General features: G+C 39.5%; 1 protein-coding gene and 1 long non-coding RNA gene across 3 annotated transcripts in view; one reads left to right on the top strand and one right to left on the bottom strand.

Moving 5' to 3' along the window:
• Window positions 1-17,152, bottom strand: part of LOC122816916 (protein FAM13A-like) — a 1,835,067-nt gene that overhangs the window by 762,594 nt on the left and 1,055,321 nt on the right. The window lies entirely within an intron of this gene.
• Window positions 1-17,152, top strand: part of LOC122816917 — a 752,891-nt gene that overhangs the window by 13,740 nt on the left and 721,999 nt on the right. The window contains exon 2 of the long non-coding RNA XR_006367121.1: window positions 10,969-11,074. This is a non-coding gene — a long non-coding RNA (uncharacterized LOC122816917). The remainder of the gene's footprint in view (window positions 1-10,968; window positions 11,075-17,152) is intronic.

Below are 17,152 nucleotides of genomic sequence, written 5' to 3'. Positions count from 1 at the left end.
GCAGCATGATACCTCTGAGATCATCCATGTGCAACTAACATCGGGCAAATCTGCAATGCAATTTGTGGCCTGCTACAGATCACCCTCCATGACCCAGGACCACCACTCCACCTTTCTGGAGACACTGGAAAACATGAAGGTCCTACCAAACACCCTGATATTGGGTGAGTTCAATTACCCTACCATTCACTGGGAAAACTATTCAAGTACAAACTCCCAGGCACAGCGCTTCCTGGAATTCATCAACCCAAATGACCTGGATCAGCTGGGTAAACTCCCCTACCAGAGGTGAAAATATATTGGACCTGGTCATCACCAACATGAGCGACAGGTGTTCCACACCGAAGGTTAACCCGTCACTGGTTAGATCAGACCATAAACTAATCATTCTGGATGTCCACACCCCGCCACCACCCACAACTAAGGAAACCACAGTAAAAAAAATTTTCTAAAGCAAACTTCACCTTACTTAAGACAGAGGTGGTAAGTTTCACAGCCCCCTATGCTAAAGGATAACGCTGCCCAAGATGCAGAAACCTTTACAAATGCACTCTATTAGCACTTACAAGGATGCATGGACCGTGCCATCCCTAGCAAAACCAAGACTCATTCCTCTAAGAGAAGGAAACTAGTTTGGTGGGCCCCTGTCATAAACAGGCTATACAATAGGAGGAGGAAACTAGTTCAGAAAAAAAGCAAATCCCAAGAAGGAAAGACATCCCTGATCAGTATCAGTAAGAAATTAAGTTCCCTCATGAAATCATCCAAGGCTAACTTTGAAAGAAAAATAGCCAAGGATTCAAAAGATAACCACAAAGCCTTCTTTAGCTGTGTTAAGAATCTAAGTGGCAACTCACAGATATGCACTGAACTAGTGCAAAATAGCACAAAATATACTGAATCTACTGATATTGCCAACATCCTGGCAGATAGATTCAGTGCAAACTTCACTCCCTTCTCACCTCCAAAAGTGCCCACAACCATACCAGAAAAGTGTAGTGTCCCAAAAATCACAGATGCACAGGTGAAAACAGTCTTTTCAAAAGCCAAAAACACAGCATCAATGGGAGCTGATGGTGTTCCAGGCTGCGTCTTGCACAAACTACAGAACGAACTAACCCCCCACCTAAACACGCTGTTCAACCTCAGCCTCTCCACAGGCTACGTGCCCATAGAATGGCACACAGTAACGGTTATTCCTCTCCACAAAGGAGGGGCCACAACTGACCCTGGTAACTATCGCCCCATAAGCCTGACTAGCCTGGTCTGCAAGGCTATGGAGCGCATCATGGAACTCATTAACAAAGACAATGGGAACCTCCAAACACTTGACCTGACCCAGTTCAGCTTTGTTAAGGTCAGATCATCCCTACTAAACCTGGTTGACTTCTTCGAGACAATCACCAAGGCCATAGATGAGGGGAAAGGTGGTTCACACAGCCTACCTTGACCTCGCCAAGGCACTATTCTCCACTCGGGTTATTACAGAAAAACTCACCAGCCTGAACATAACCCCCTACGTCATGAGATGGGTTGCCAACTGGCTTACAGACAGAACTCACACGGTAAGAATAGCAGAGGCTCCAGGTCCAACTCTAAACCAGTCACAAGTGGTGTCCTGCAAGGCTCGGTCCTGGGACCCCTACTGTTTGGCATATACTTCTCAGAAGTACAGGCAAACACAGGAGGACTATGGCTAACCAAGTTCGCTGATGACTACAAACTGGGAGCCATAATTGACTCTCTGGCTGACATGGACATCCCAAAAGGGCCTTACTGAGACGGACACCTGGTGTCAAAGTCATGGCCTCAAGCTAAATGCCAAAAAATGCATAGTCATCCCATGTGGGAAAAACAAAACACCCACGAATTACCACATAGGTGGCAGCCCCCTTAATACAGAAGAGGTAATAAGAGATTTGGGGACCCAGGTAGATAGTAATCTCTCCTTTGACAATCATATTGCCAAAGTAGTTAGGAAATCCTTCTATGTGGCTCATCTAATTACTAAAGGGTTCGCATCTAGAAATAAAGAGGTTATTGTGCCCTTCTACTCGTCACTCATTAGACCCATCATAGAGTACAATGCCCCATTTGGGATGTACCTCACAAGACACATCTAACAGCTGGAAAGACCACAAAAGTACCTCACCAAGAGGATTAATGGCCTCAAACATATGTCCTATGCAGCCCGACTGAAAAAACTCCAGCTGTACTCTGTGGCATATCGCTTATTCAGAGGTGATCTCTGCCTGACTTACAAAGCCATGTCCAACTCAGAATTGATGGACATGCTCCACCTAAAGAAATTCAAGTCACTATGAGCCACGGGGTCTAGTGAGCTAAGCCTCGCCACAACAATAAATAGAACATGCTGGAGGGATAGATTCCTGTCACAGAGACTCCCCATGCTTTGGAACAAAATTCCAAATTACATTAGGCAGAGCCCCCTCACTAACACTCTTCAAGAGAAACCTTGACGTGTGGATGGGTAACAGAAAATACACCCCTATGATCACTTCATTGGCTCTGCTTGACAGAGGATCAGTTGATTAATCAATGGGGCGGTGAAAGCCGACACACTCTAGCTAGGCTTATAAATGCTCTCGGGCAGATAGCCTAGTACCTACCTATGAACCTATTTATTGCATTCTTTTTTTCTATATCATTGCGCAATCAAGTCACTTGTACCAGGCCATTAAAATGGTCAGCAAGAGAATGAATCAACAGATAGATGGATAGATAGGCAAATACTTTGATTCCAGTTTGTATTAAGAAAGAACTGACGTCTAGAAAGGAAAAATTGTGCTAGTTATTTGCTAGTACCTAAACTGCAGTTTGAGACACGAATCTACAGCATTTGTAATTCAAGTCTGAAAACTTGCCAACATTACTTCACCTTCCTGAATTGCTGCGGAGTTACTGGTTTCTACAACTAAGCTTGGAACAGTCCAAAAACAGCAGGGATTCACTACAGTAATAGTAGCCCATGAAATTAATCATATCAGCTAACATTAGTTCTCCTTCAGGGGCACTAAAACACTTCCAAGCTACATTGTACTGTTTTGCATAAGCTTGTCTTCACAGGCATTCAGTAAAATATCATCAGCTGCATTTAAAATATTGTGTGGAATAAGTATTCACACCCCCTTTTTTCAGCACTCAGCACAATTTGAGTTTAAAGTATCTAGACATTTCTGAGATTATGACTTCCTGTCATCTAACTAATTAATAGAGTGCTCATATGTTATTACTAGGCAGTTGATCTTGGTGGATCATTTGAAACCAAGCCACACAAGGGTGACAAAATGTTATCCCTATCTATAAATGTTTCATGGGTTAGCCTAGGAATATATTTGCACATCCCATCCATTCATTCAGATATCCTTTGAACAGGGTGAATGAGCTACTTTGCTTAATATTTGTCAAAGTTTATTTCTGAGGAGAGGAATACTCTGGTAGATGTATCTAGCCCACCAGAAGGTTCTGTTTATGTTGTGATGGAAATTTGGGTCTCTAGTACAAGTGTTTGTGGCATTGCATGCTTTGCGAATGTGTAAAAGGTCACACAGGACAGGATAATTTGAGGCTTTATAGGCTAAATAGATGTCACCCCTTAGGAATCTGTACAAGACAAAAACTAAAGAAAGGGCTTTGAAGCATTCTGCACAGGACATAGAGTTTAGACCTTTGATTTTGCTAGTGAAGAATAGCTGGGGTCTTTCAGGTTGGATCATTTGTCTAATATACACACAGAAGGGAGCATTATATTCAGCATGACACTTATACATAGAAGGCCTAATACCATAGGGGTACAAAGTGATGACGACATTCTCAAGTCTGGAGAATATATCCTTAGTAATCATCTGGGTTAGACAGATGGATTCTCTAATGACCATAGCAACATGGATGTTGAGTGAAAATTTGTTATAAACAAAGGTGCCAAGGTCTCTAATAACTGAGGAGTAGAAATCTATGCAGTAGGTACAAAGGTGCTTATGTTTTTTTTAAAGGACACCACAGTGGATGTTGATTGGCATTGGGCCTTTGGCTATATTCCTGGCATGATATGTCATATGAGATATACCATTTTGATGGATTCTGAGATCTTTGGAGAGTTTGTGATGAAATCAAGTTTGCAGTCATCTGCAGACTTGGTTAGCCAAGACACCCTTGACATCAGCTTGGACATCAGAGAACAAGATACCAAATAGGACAGGCTTAAGTATAGGGTACTGTGGGATCCCACTGGTAATGAGCCTTTTTGTGGAGTGTGCGCCCCAACTCTTGATTTGATGAATTTTGCTTGTGAACCAGTTTGCTATCTATGCTGTTTAAATACTTTTTCAATAATGCCTGAGTGTGGCATAGTATAAAAGGCCTTGTCAAGATCAAGGGATGAAAAATGTTGTCCTTCTCTAAAGACATAGCTATTCTAAGCATCATCTGCCCTTTACAAAAGCAAACTGGTTTAGAGCTAGATATTTTAGACTCCCATCATCTGTGTTTATGACGTTCACAATGATGCATTTTATTTTCTTGCAGTTAAGACTAGTAAGGCTTTTGGTGTATAATTGTAGGTATCACTGCTGGAGCAACCCTTACGAAGGGGATGATCACAGCTGTTCTCCATCCCTTTGGTACAAAGCTATTTGAGAGACTGAACAGATTAAGACAGAGTCTGCAAGAAAGTGTTGCATATTGACAAGGAAACACCATGGCATAATGTCAAGCCCCATAAAGCTAATGTTTCTTTACCTTAGAGAGCAATTTTTTAAAACTTACTTAGAGATAATCTCACTGGATGCACGTGGGAAGCTGGAGGAAGTTTGGTCTGCGGGTATATGCTTGTATGCTTCCTATTTCCCCATGTTTGAGCGTGTGATATTGTTATGCATAACCCTGGTACAATGGTGGGCATTTTCCCTAAGGTGCCTAACATAGCTAAAGAAGGTATGATTGTCCTTGGCAGAGATGGCACTTTTCAGTTGATATTTGGCCTTTAAGATTTTGATTTAATTTTAGGTTCTTTGTTAAAATTCTTGAGTTCAGTTTTGGAACATGAAGTACTGAGTTTATTCTTAAGGGTGAGGGATGTTTTACTTTTGTTATATATTTGTATAGACCAGGGCCCCAGTTTAGAGGTCTGTTCCTAAATTTGGCACAGTATTTGTGACAGATCAGCAGTGATGTCTTGACCCAGGCAGTGAGATGAGCAGAGAAGCTCTTGGCAAATGTAGTGGTGTTGCTCAATGGGTCCTTAGGTGAGTGTGACAGGGTGTTGAACCACATTATGCTGTCAGCTATTTGCAATAAGTTTTCCTTAGCAAAATCTCAAAAGACAGTGGGGTTTATGAGTATACTGGGTTGAGTTATAATCATAGCCGCCTTTAGGCACCAACAAACCCTGTGGTTGCTGGAAGCAGTGTACTGTCTGGGAGCAACAAAGAAGATTACATTACTGTAATCATTATTTTTTTTCACTTTCCTCACAATCACACATCAGGCACATATACAGGTGGCTACCTTTGAGGATTAGGGGTGAGGACCGAGGAGACATGCTATGTATATGTATGTCAGCAGTCACTTGAAATACATGACTGTGGCAATTTGAACCTCTGCTTTAATTCCAGTCTAACATCAGAGGGATGTATAGGCAGTCTTTTTGGAGGGATTAGGAAGGCAGGCAATTTCCAGGTAGGACATGTGTCCAGACAACAACCGGCTTATTAGTTTATTGTGAGATACTATTGTGATGTCTTTGAACATAAAGCCTTGGGTACAACTCGTGTCTTCCTTGAAAGAAAAAAAACAATAAGACTAAACTTTTTTCTTACCTGTTTTTTTTTTTTTGTTTAGGTCATCATTGGATTAAAAGGCTGGGAAAATGCTCTAAAAAGTACATCCTAGAACATCTATAACCCTACGGCCTCTTGGCCCCTGGCTTATTTGAGTTATTTCCTAAATGGTGATTACTGTGCTTACTTGGTCAGGAAAGGTGTGTTGAATGGATGGAAGGAAAACTAAAGCTGAACATCAACATAATTTATTTCCTTAATCATAATTTCTGTTTAAGCCATCATTGAAGGAAAAGTTTGTATAAAAAAGAAAAAAAAATTAAAGTAAACTTCAGAGTATATAGGAAGTTGTGGCTTCTTGAAAAAACTGAAGAGTAAGGCAAAATGTGATAATAGGAGGCCCAAGATTGGGAAAAACAGGGGAAGACTGGTGAGTGTGTGTGCACATGTGGGTGTTGGGGGGAGGGGGTGTGGTGTGGCTAAAACAGTAGGCCTAGGGAGCCATTTCACTTAACTTCAGACCTGTACATGCAATTGCTGCAATGCATCATTGTTGCAACTAAATGCCAATAACTGTAAATGTCCCTTTGTAGGATGGGCCAGCATTGTGTGTTACACAGGCCTGTTGTACTATAAGAGCACTGTAGCTACATGTCAGTCAGTGCTTACTACTCCTAAAAGTTTGCAGCATGAATTAAAAGCTTGCTTAGTAGGAGTGGCACTGACAGAGTGATACATAGACTGAAAGTGCCAAGGGGGCCCCCAACTTGACATCTGCTGGGGGCCCCAAAATGCCAACACTGGCTCTGGTTAGCATTGTGAAAACAGGCAACTGGTGGTTAGACTTGACCTATGTGCAGCAGCATTTGTGATGACCAATGCAAATAGCTTAGTTCCCCCAGTTGGGGGGGGGGGCAGTACAACCTGGTGAAGTGAGTAGGCATTGACAAATGCTTGGGAGTGTTTTATATATTTGTTAGCAGAAGTATAGCTGATTGAACCAGTGCCCCACTTTCTCAGCTCTTCAAGTGAAGAGTAAAGAAAAAAGCACTTCAGTGTAATAAGCCAATTACTACACTGTAAGTGATCTGCTTATTACAATTAAATCTACCCCCCAAGTTCTTCCACTGATGATGGAAAAGCACAAAAACAAAACAGAAGATTCCTTCTACTGGCACACTGTAGAAAACAGTTGCTGCAATTTATATCCTGCCTGTACAGAGCACTACAGCACACAGGTATGGTTAAAAAAAATTTTTTGTTTTTTACTTTTAAATTGTAGCAATTTAGCAAGCAGTTGCTGTAAATTAGACCACACAGAGTGTGCTACAGCCCTCAGATTTGACTGAAAAAGCTAGTACTGCATTAGAGGTCTGCTGATCTTGCCCCAGCACTCTGTGCCAGGGCAAGTGCCCCTCTTACCCTACCTAACTAAGCTACTGTTTGTGAGCAGTAGTATCGCTTCCAGTTTATAGATGATAGTTGGACTCCCCTAGAATAATATGTTAGGTTCCATATTTAGGACCTACATGTGCTTGCATAGATGTGCCTTGTGGGAAGGGTTAAGTAGTTTGGAATCCAGAAAAGCACGAACAGGACCAATAAAAAATAAATCCAAGGTGGAAAACCAAACCAAGACAGACTGCTGCTCAGAAAGTCTAATTCTTTAATACAAAACCATGAAAAACAATGAAAACACAAGCGCTTTCGCTCGGTCTGTGCAGAGCTTTATCAAGTGAACATCCAAAGTGCTGCAAGGCTTTATATACACTGAAGTTAATTATTAATTAATCAATTAAAAATTAATCAATTAAAAATTAAAGCTTAAAAATGCTGGAGTTGATAAATTGTTAAAAATGCTTCTTTGTTAAAAGTTAAACCTGGTGCATTATAATAAATGTATACAGTAAATATTAAAACTGAAATGTAAAATAATCGAAAGAAACTGTAGGCAGTGCATTTAGCAATAAATTAAAATAAATCATTTATCATATTTCACTTGAAGATTTTTTATCAGCAATGAATGAGCTTCTCATAATCGAGCCTTTCTTAGCTTGAGGACACTGTTTATGTTGATGTTGTCATTTAATCCAGGGTGTCTGCCTGCATCTAGTTTAAGTTGCCATATAAGTTCCTTGTATTCGAGGGTCGTCTCCCAGTCACCTCCCCTAGCATCTGGGGTAACTTGCTCCAACACTATGAATTTAAGATCTATCCCAGGGCAAGTGAGTGAATGCTTATAGAATGCGTTAGACTCCCTTTGTTTACTTAGATCGTAAAATGTTCAGAGTCTTTTCCTAAATGGCCTCTCAGTTTTGCCAACATAGAAGCTTGAGCAGGTGGTGCAAAAACCTAGGTAGACAACCCCTTTACTCCCACAGGTGTAGTGATGATATGATTTGATGTTAAAATTCCTGAAGGGAATGTAAAGTGTTGGAGCATTAATAATGGCATGGCATTGATTACAGGACCCACATTTGAAAGTGCCTAGTCGTGTGTTAGAGTTATTAGCCTGGAAATTAGGTTTTCTTTCAAATAGTTCCTTGAAATTAATGTCCCTCTTTCTTACAAATTTAGGGTGTGGTGGGAGGGCATCTTTGAATTCTTCGTGAAAGGTCAGTACAGGCCAGTGCCTCCTGATGATCTCCTCAATATCAGCGGAGTTGCCGGAATAGGTATAGATAAAACTTTTCCGGAAGGTGTCAGATATCGCTGTTGTATTAGTTGTGACAGAAGGTTGCCCTGTACCAAGAAGTGGTGGAAATGTTGTTTCTCTGTTATCAATCACTTCCTTAGCTAAGGAGGTGATAAGGGAGAGAGGGTATCCCCTGTCTACAAACATGGACTGCAAAAAATGTATTTCATCCAAAAAATCAACAGTGGAGCTGCACATCCTAGAGGCTCTAATGAACTGGCCCTTAACAATGCCTTTTTTCTGATAAAATGGGTGTGCACTTTGAAAATGCAGAAAAGAATTAGAAAAAGTAGGTTTCCTGTAAAGTTTAGAAAGGAATGTTGAGTTGTTATAATCTTTATATAAAGTCACGTCAAGATAGTGAAGTTCGTGCTTGTTAATGTTGTGAGTGAACACCAAGAAGGGGGTAGTGGAATTGATATAACTAAAAAAATCCTCAAACTGATTGAGGGTCCCATTCCATAAAATACAGATGTCGTCTAGGTATCTTCTATAATGAGTTAAATATTGAACCCAAGTAGAAGAAAAAATGAACATACGTTCCCATCTGTGCAAAACAGCGTTGGCATAAAAAGAAGCGCATGAGGCACCCATGGCCACTCCTTTCCTTTGTCTAAAAAGCTCACCATTAAAGAATATAAAATTGTTCTGTAATAAAATTTCCATAAACTCCACTAGAAGGCCAGTCACCTTATTGTTGAGATTAGTTTCAGTGGTTAAGAAATCGTTAAACCACTCGAGCCCTGCTGGGTGGGGTATACTAGGAAACAGGTCTTTGATGTCTATAGTTATCATAAGGAGTTCAGATGAGAAAAAGGAAGGTTGAATGTCTCTGAGAAAATCCCAGGAGTCTTTGCAGACGTGATCTAAAAGTGTGATGAGTTGCTTAGTAACATGGTCAGTGAATTTACCTAAGGTTCAGTAATGCTTCCTGCCCCTGAAACAATAGGTCTAAATCTCAAGGGGTCCAAGCCTTTGTGAATTTTCGGAATCCCGAAAATTACTGGTATTTTGGGTTTCTCAACATGCAGATAGTTGAACAATTTTTCATTTATAGCTCCTTGGAGCAAATGGTCAGTAAGCATATATTTGATTTTGGAAAAGGCTATGCTAACTTCATTTCTAGATACAATTTCGTATTGTTCACTGTCCTGTAACATATCGTGGATGTAAATGTCATAGCTGGAATTATACATCAGGTTTTCCACCTAGGGTTAAGTAGTTTACTAAAGTATGGTAGAGTCTTATTGACAGTTACTAGGATGTGGAGGAGTTCCAGGTCAATATCAAGACATACAAGTCTGGATTTGGTGGAACTATGGAGGATTATGGGCACACCAACAAATGTAGTTGAGACACCTATAGTAGTGCATATGAATGACTGGGAAGCATTGCATCCTGGTAGAGTGGGTATGTTATCAATTAACCAGAATCATGTTTCAGTGATTAGAAAGATGTCAATATTGTCTAGCGACAGAAAAGCTTCAAGGGAAATGGATTACTTCTAGAATGGCAGTTTACAGAGGGACTGATCAATTGAAATTGAAAAAAAACTTATTAGTTTTAGGACGATTTCTAGTATATCTACCACAGAAATACAAAGCAGTAAGGTATACATGTGTGTGTGTGTGTGTGTGTAAGAGTGTAGCACAGTTTCATTGGTTATATATGATTCATTCTAAGTGCATCTGGCCAACACCACAGCAGGTGAGTAAATAGATGCTGTCTTATCCTTGCAGAAATGGAGAATACCAAATGCTCTTTATTACAGCTTGCTTTACCCTGTTGACATAATGTCATTTTTACTGAAGTTGATCTCCATATTCTCTTTTGTGCTAACTTATTAATTGCTTTGTGCTGGTTATTAACAAATAGCTCTCTGTAACAGTTGACCCGAAGGTAGGAGGGTCAGTGCAGTAGAATGCATCGCTAAATCTCCCTTCACTTTGGCCTCCATTTCTACTCACCATCTTCCTTCACACTGCAGGTGTGTGTCATGTGTTGCGACATTTATATTTGTTCTAAAAGACTGTGGTAGTGTGTTGTATTTGTATAAATTTTATTCAGGTAAGCTAAGTTTTAGTATGTTAAGCCTGTACCTGTTAAAAGGTATGTATGTAATGCCAGTTGCTGGTGATTAGGTATATACAACACTCGATGTACTGGTTGATCCAACAAATGTTTACTAAGTCATGTTTTATATTGTACTTATCAGTATAGTGCTGTGTTATGATAATTTGCTCTGTACAACTCTATACACCATATTAGTGTGAATATCAGTATACCTCTTGCTTAAACCTATTTTGATCTTACATTCATAAAATATATTACCACCACTCTACTTTTACAATAACCAATATGCCAGTGTTTTGACTTATCATGGTTCTTCCTCCAGCTCTAGGAATAAGTATTAACTTTATTGCCTCAATATGATATTACAGTTTAGTAGAGTTATTCTTTTTTCTTTCTTTTCAGAACCTGTGGTCGCTATATCCAATCCTAACCCTGATATTGCAGTAGCTCTTCCATAATGCCCAACTCCTGTAAGCTTTCACTGAGAACTTTGTCATTTGCAATGTAGGTAAGTTTAAAATGAAATGCCTGGTTGTGTATTAACTTTAACTAGTCAGAAATGTGCCTGCTTGTGTTTAAAAATGGTTGTAATATTCCCCCAAAGAGTAGTCCTTGCACTCTAATGGCCACATACTAAGTTGGCCACTGACCCTTCTCTTGACCAGAAGATTACTATGTATATGCCAGTTACTTTGTCCTTCTAGCTTCCTAATTTCTACATTCAGTAAATGAAAGTAAACCTGTTCTGTTTTATGTTAACTGCTTTGGTTCATAGATTCATAGGTTAGTATGGGCTGGCTATTAATCTGACTGCTCTCTCTAATAATTGACCTGAGGATGGGAAACCCACTATCCCAACTCCAATTCCTACCCACCCTCCCTTACTCTACCATTATACTTTCCACATACACATTTCACCTGGAACACCCATTCCCTATCCCTCTGCAGGCAATCTTACTACTATAATGCAAGCATTCATGTTTGCATTTTCCTATTTCCCAACTTCCATCTAACATTTAGCATCATTCCCAGCAACCTTTCTCCCTACTCCATACTGCTTTGCACTATAGCCATTCATACACAGACCCCTCCCCAGTAGTATCTTTCTATTATTCAACATTTCAACTTCTGCTTTCCCCAAATAAATCCTCACTACTTCCTAATGACATCCTCATACTCTGCTTTTTCATTCCCCTCTATTTCTCACATTTCCAAAACATAAGAGAAATTACTAGGACAACCTAACTCTCTTTCTTCGTAGAAAATAATTCCTTTCTTACCAGCTTTTAGACACCACCATCACTAAATATCCTTCGACCCAGCAACTATTTACTTCCTTCTTGATTCCTACTTCCTCACTTCCTGCCGTCAATAAAACAGATCCCTTTACTTAATCATGTTATTCCTCAGCTTATCCTCTATTCGTCTCCTTCTACTGAGACATTTCTCATCCTACCATGATTCAATAATAGCTCTCAACATCTCTCCAACTCTATCCCAACGACTTATCCATACTTTCCCAATACATTTTCCACACATTGCAACAAACCTATTTAATGACATCCCCTCTCCTTTACCTCAAATGTAGAGTGATAACTCCATTTCCACTCAAATCAAAATAAAATTAAGAAGAAAAATACTGTCCAAAAACAAGAAGCAATAATACCTCAATATTCTAAAATACTCCTAGGAGGTGACATTCACCCTAATCATGGTCCCATCTATCACAACCAACATCAATACAGTTCTCTTCCACACAATCCTTTAACCCCCACAATGATCAGCCACCAATCTCAGTGATCTAACATTTGCAGCCATACATATTAGAAACATAAAAAATAAAACTACTGAACTATATATCTGGACTACCCAATACAAGTCTGATATTCTCACTAACTGAAACCTGGTCTAAACTCAACATAAACTACTTGGAAATTACACCAGCCAACTACAATATCATCCAAAATGACCATATAGAGAAAAAGTGTGGTGGCATTACTTTAGTATTTCTGAACTACCACATTCCCCCTATGACAAACCAATACTAACATCCAATTCTGTAGAGCTTCTTATTATTTTCCTGAAAAATAAACAAATGTAAACACATACATATTACTGTCTACATCCCTCATGGCGACAATACAACTACACTGGAAAATACCTTACATTGGATATCCATAATTCCACAAGAAAAAATACTACGAGGTGATGTCTATATCAACTGACTGGATGTAACTTCAAACTCCCCTTCATCTGGCATGAACTTATTATTATATTAACTTGAAAACCTTACCTCTTACAAACAACTAAGAAGCAAATATTATGTGACAAAAAAAAATCTTATTTTCTAGCTTGTCAGCAAAAACACAAATAACGCATTAAAATTTGGCAAAACATTAACTACCTCCTCAACCCTGGCAAAACCTCTACCCCTGCACCATCTGCAACAAATAGCACTGAATGTTTAGCATTCCAATTTAATTCTCATTTCATCACGACTATCACCTGACTTTTAAACAACAAATCTAATCAACCCCTTACACTGCCTACCTCTACTAACTCTAAACCTAACTACTTCTCTTTTAAACCCATACAAACCTCTTGTACCAAAAAACTCTTATCAAAACTAAAACCTACCTGTCTAGCAGCTGACCACCTCCCTGATGACTTCTTAAAAACTGCTGCAAGGTCCATCACCTATCCCATAAATATCCTAATCAATCGTTCCATCACAGAACAATATGTCCCCATACTACGGAAAATATCCCATATCATCCTCCTCCACAAGGGAGGCCCATCTAAAGACCTCTCTAATTATTGGCCCATTGCCATTTTCTCACCCCTAGAAAAAATCTTGGAGAAATGTATCCATAAGCAGCTCCTAGACCACCCCACAACAAATAACCTCTTATCTAGTTCACAGCATCCATCCAAAACACAGTACCTCCACAGCCCTCATAAATTTCACTAACTATATCAGTCTAACTATATGCTGACGACGCTACTCTTATTTCCTCTGCTCTCACATCCCAAGGACTCCAAGATAAACTGCAAAAGTCATTTCTAGATATTGAAAGTTACCTAAAAGAACTTCACCTCATCCTAAACCCAAACAAAACAAAAGCAATGATCTTTTCTAACAGGAAATCCAAAGTAAACCCACCTCCTCGCTCCATCTACTCCACTAATGGCACTATAATAGAACCAGTTAACCAAAAAAAAAACTACTTGGTGTCACACTAGACAACAACCTAACAGTCAATAAACACATCACTCTCAGTTAAGAAAGTCCACATCAAACCTGGTGCACTATATAGGGCCAAACCTTACCTTAAGCAAAATGCCAGACTAGCCACAGCCAGATCCCACCTCCTATCTACTCTTCTCTACTGTTCTCAACTTTTCACTAACTTGCACAAGTCTGATTTACATCTACTTGATTCCTGCTATAATAAAATAGGAAAGTTTGCTGCTAATATACCCAACAGGACCCATCATTGCCTTGCTCTTCAAAAATTACACTGGCTTAAATTTCAAAGTCTGTTATTGCTCAATCAGCTCACCACTGCCCACTCCATTATGCATAAACCTGAAAACTGCCCTGCACTCTCCAACCTAGTGCAACTAAATACCAACCCCAGGACCGTTAGATCATCCAATAAACTTATGCTCGAGGTAACAAAGTCCCATAATTACTTTGGTAACTCTATCTTCTCCTTCAAGTAGCCAAACAGTGGAAGCTATTACCCCAGAACATCTTAAAAAAACACAGATCATAGTTTCAAAAAACTCCTAAAGGAATACCTTATTCAACAATGGCTATGCTCCTGTAATCCTCCTGGCTAGTTTCTCATGTCTTCGATCAAATGTTTTCTATTCTATCTTCCTGTCTTACTTCTACCAAATGAAAATAACACAATGGTAGGGGTGGCCGGGGTGGTGCAGGGGTTAGTGTTGCTGCCTCACTGTAAGAGGTTCTCCGGTTCGATCCTCGGCTGCAGTGCCTTCTGTGCAGAGTCTGCATGTCTTCCCTGTGGTCGTGTGGGTTTCCTCCTGGTGCTCCGGCTTCCTCCCATATCCCAAAGACATGCTGTAGGTGGATTGCACACTCTAAGTTGGCCCTAGGTGTAAGTGCGTGCACCTTCTGTGGAAGGTTGGGCGCTGGGTTGGCAACTTGACACAGTAAAACTCCACTGCCAATCATGAGTGGACAGGTGATCCACTGTGGTGACCCCTAACCGGGAACAGCCGAAAGAAGAAGAAGATCCAATGAGTTTCATTTTACTGTCTGTAGTACGGCTTAAGAAATGTAATGTTTTCTGTTTTACATTCCCTTTTTTGTAAATTGTGATTATTGGCAACTATCAAACTTTTTGTATATTCTTTGTAAATCTTTTAAAAATTGTTGTAATCTTTTTCTACTATTGTTGTGGAGCTTTTCTCCCCGGGTCTTCGCTGAAAATGGGCTACTTCCCAAGCCAGACTCTACCTGGTTAACAAATGTAAAATAAATAAATAAAATAAACTTATACCATGTCACACAACTAAATAATTGTCCCACACATTACAGCAAGACATCAAACTTCTTATTAGACTGGATCCTAGTATCAGACCTTAGCAAATTCGCCACTACAGGAACAATGTCTGGCTCATTCAGAGACCATCTCCCAGTCTGTACAACCAGACATACTGCACAGCCACTTAAACAGCATGTGCATAGAACAACACACAACATGTCCAAGTTTAACCCGAAACATTCATTATTATCTTATCTATTACTTGGATTATCCTAAATATCCTCTTTTTTAGATGATGCTGTAAATGAATTCAATACAACTTTCCTAAATATCCTAAGTAGCCTTGCACCTCCTAGAAGGAATAGACATAAAAACAAATAATGCAATTTGGCTATTCAAAAAGAGTAAAATGCTAATGTAGGAGAGAGGAAAAAGTGTGGAAAGAATGGCAACAATAAAACAATATTTTGAAAATTTCATAATGCTCTGCAACCATACTAAAAAGGAAATAAATGAAGACTAAAAACTATGAACTTTCAGAATAGTAAACATGACCCTAATAAATTCTGGTTACCCATTAAATAAAACCTATATACTAGCCAAACATTCAACCCTAACCCCTCTCCCAATAACTCAACACTCATAATTGTAATACAATTCAGCTCTTATTTCATAGATAGTATAACAACCCTAACCAAGGATTTCCCAACAACCAATCCCAACTCAGCCAAACAGCCACATACAACACATCCGCTTTCACCCTCAAACCTGTGCCCACATCATATATAAAACTACTCTTAAATTCAAACCATGTTTTACTTCAGTTGATGACCTTCCAAGTGAGTGTCTTAAAATAGCAGCCAGTAGCATTGCCTAGCCTGTCTCAGTCCTTATAAATAGGTCAAATCCAGGAATCCTATCTTCCCTTTCACTATAAAAAATCACACGTTATCCCACTATGCAAAGGATGAAATTCAACAGACATTACTAACTTTAGACCTACAGTGATCTTATCCCCCCCTCTCCAAAATATTTGAAAAATGTATTCAAAAACAATTGCTAAACTATCTCCTGAAGGAGGAACCCCTATCCCCCCACACATGGCTTATGTCCCTCCCATAGTACTAACACTGTACTTCTAACCTTTATTGGTATAGTAAAGCTAGAGATAATGGCAAACTAGTCTCCTCCTTATTTATAGACTTTTCTAAAGTCTTTGATACAGTTTGTTACAGCAAACTTCTACTAAATGTCCTCACTAGGTCTATCACAGCCTACCCTTCCATGGTTCAAAAGGTATCTGTCCAATAGGTATCAGTTAGTAAAATGGCACTCAACCTTTTCTCTGTATGTCCCAGTCACTACCAGTGTACCACAAAGCTCTATCCTTGGTCTGCTCCTCTTTAACATTCTCACCAACACCCTCCATACAGCCATACAAAAGGTCTCCCTAATACAATACACAGATGACGTCACACTCATATGCACATCTCCAAAAAATTACTCAGGAAGCTTTAAGACACTTAAACATAGCTTTATAACTCACAACTTGTGTTCAAACCCCCCCCCCAAAAAAAAAAATACTTTTTTTCTATCCAAATTCTTCGCTCATGAAAAAACAAAATTTTAAATCTTTTCTCTTGATAATACAGTGATTGAAGTTAGTTCTCATAGCAAATTGATAGTGGGTGATAATCTTAAATTTGGCCAGCATATACAAAAACTGCATTAAAAAACTCACCAAAAACAATGGATGCATTACAGAGCAAAATATTTTCTCACTAACACAACTAAAACTATACTTGCCACTACTTACCTCCTGCCCACACTCTTTATGGTGCTCCTATTATTACTAGCCTCCAGGCATCACAAAAATCAAAACTTAAAATGCTGTAAATAAAATGGCTAAATTTTCAGCAAGTGCCCCTTTTAGAACCCACCACTCACTGTATAGTACTAAAAAGCTTAAACTGGCGGCACCCTGTATTGGCTGTGGTTGATTCAGCCCTTGAATGCACTGCTCATTCTAGCTCTTCTTCATCGGTAATGTTTCAAGAAAATGCGATTTT

Source organism: Protopterus annectens, chromosome 12.part0 (assembly GCF_019279795.1).
Source record: "Protopterus annectens isolate FY-2018-M chromosome 12.part0, PAN1.0, whole genome shotgun sequence".
NCBI lineage: Eukaryota > Metazoa > Chordata > Ceratodontiformes > Protopteridae > Protopterus > Protopterus annectens.
This window is presented reverse-complemented; position numbering and strand designations above follow the sequence as displayed.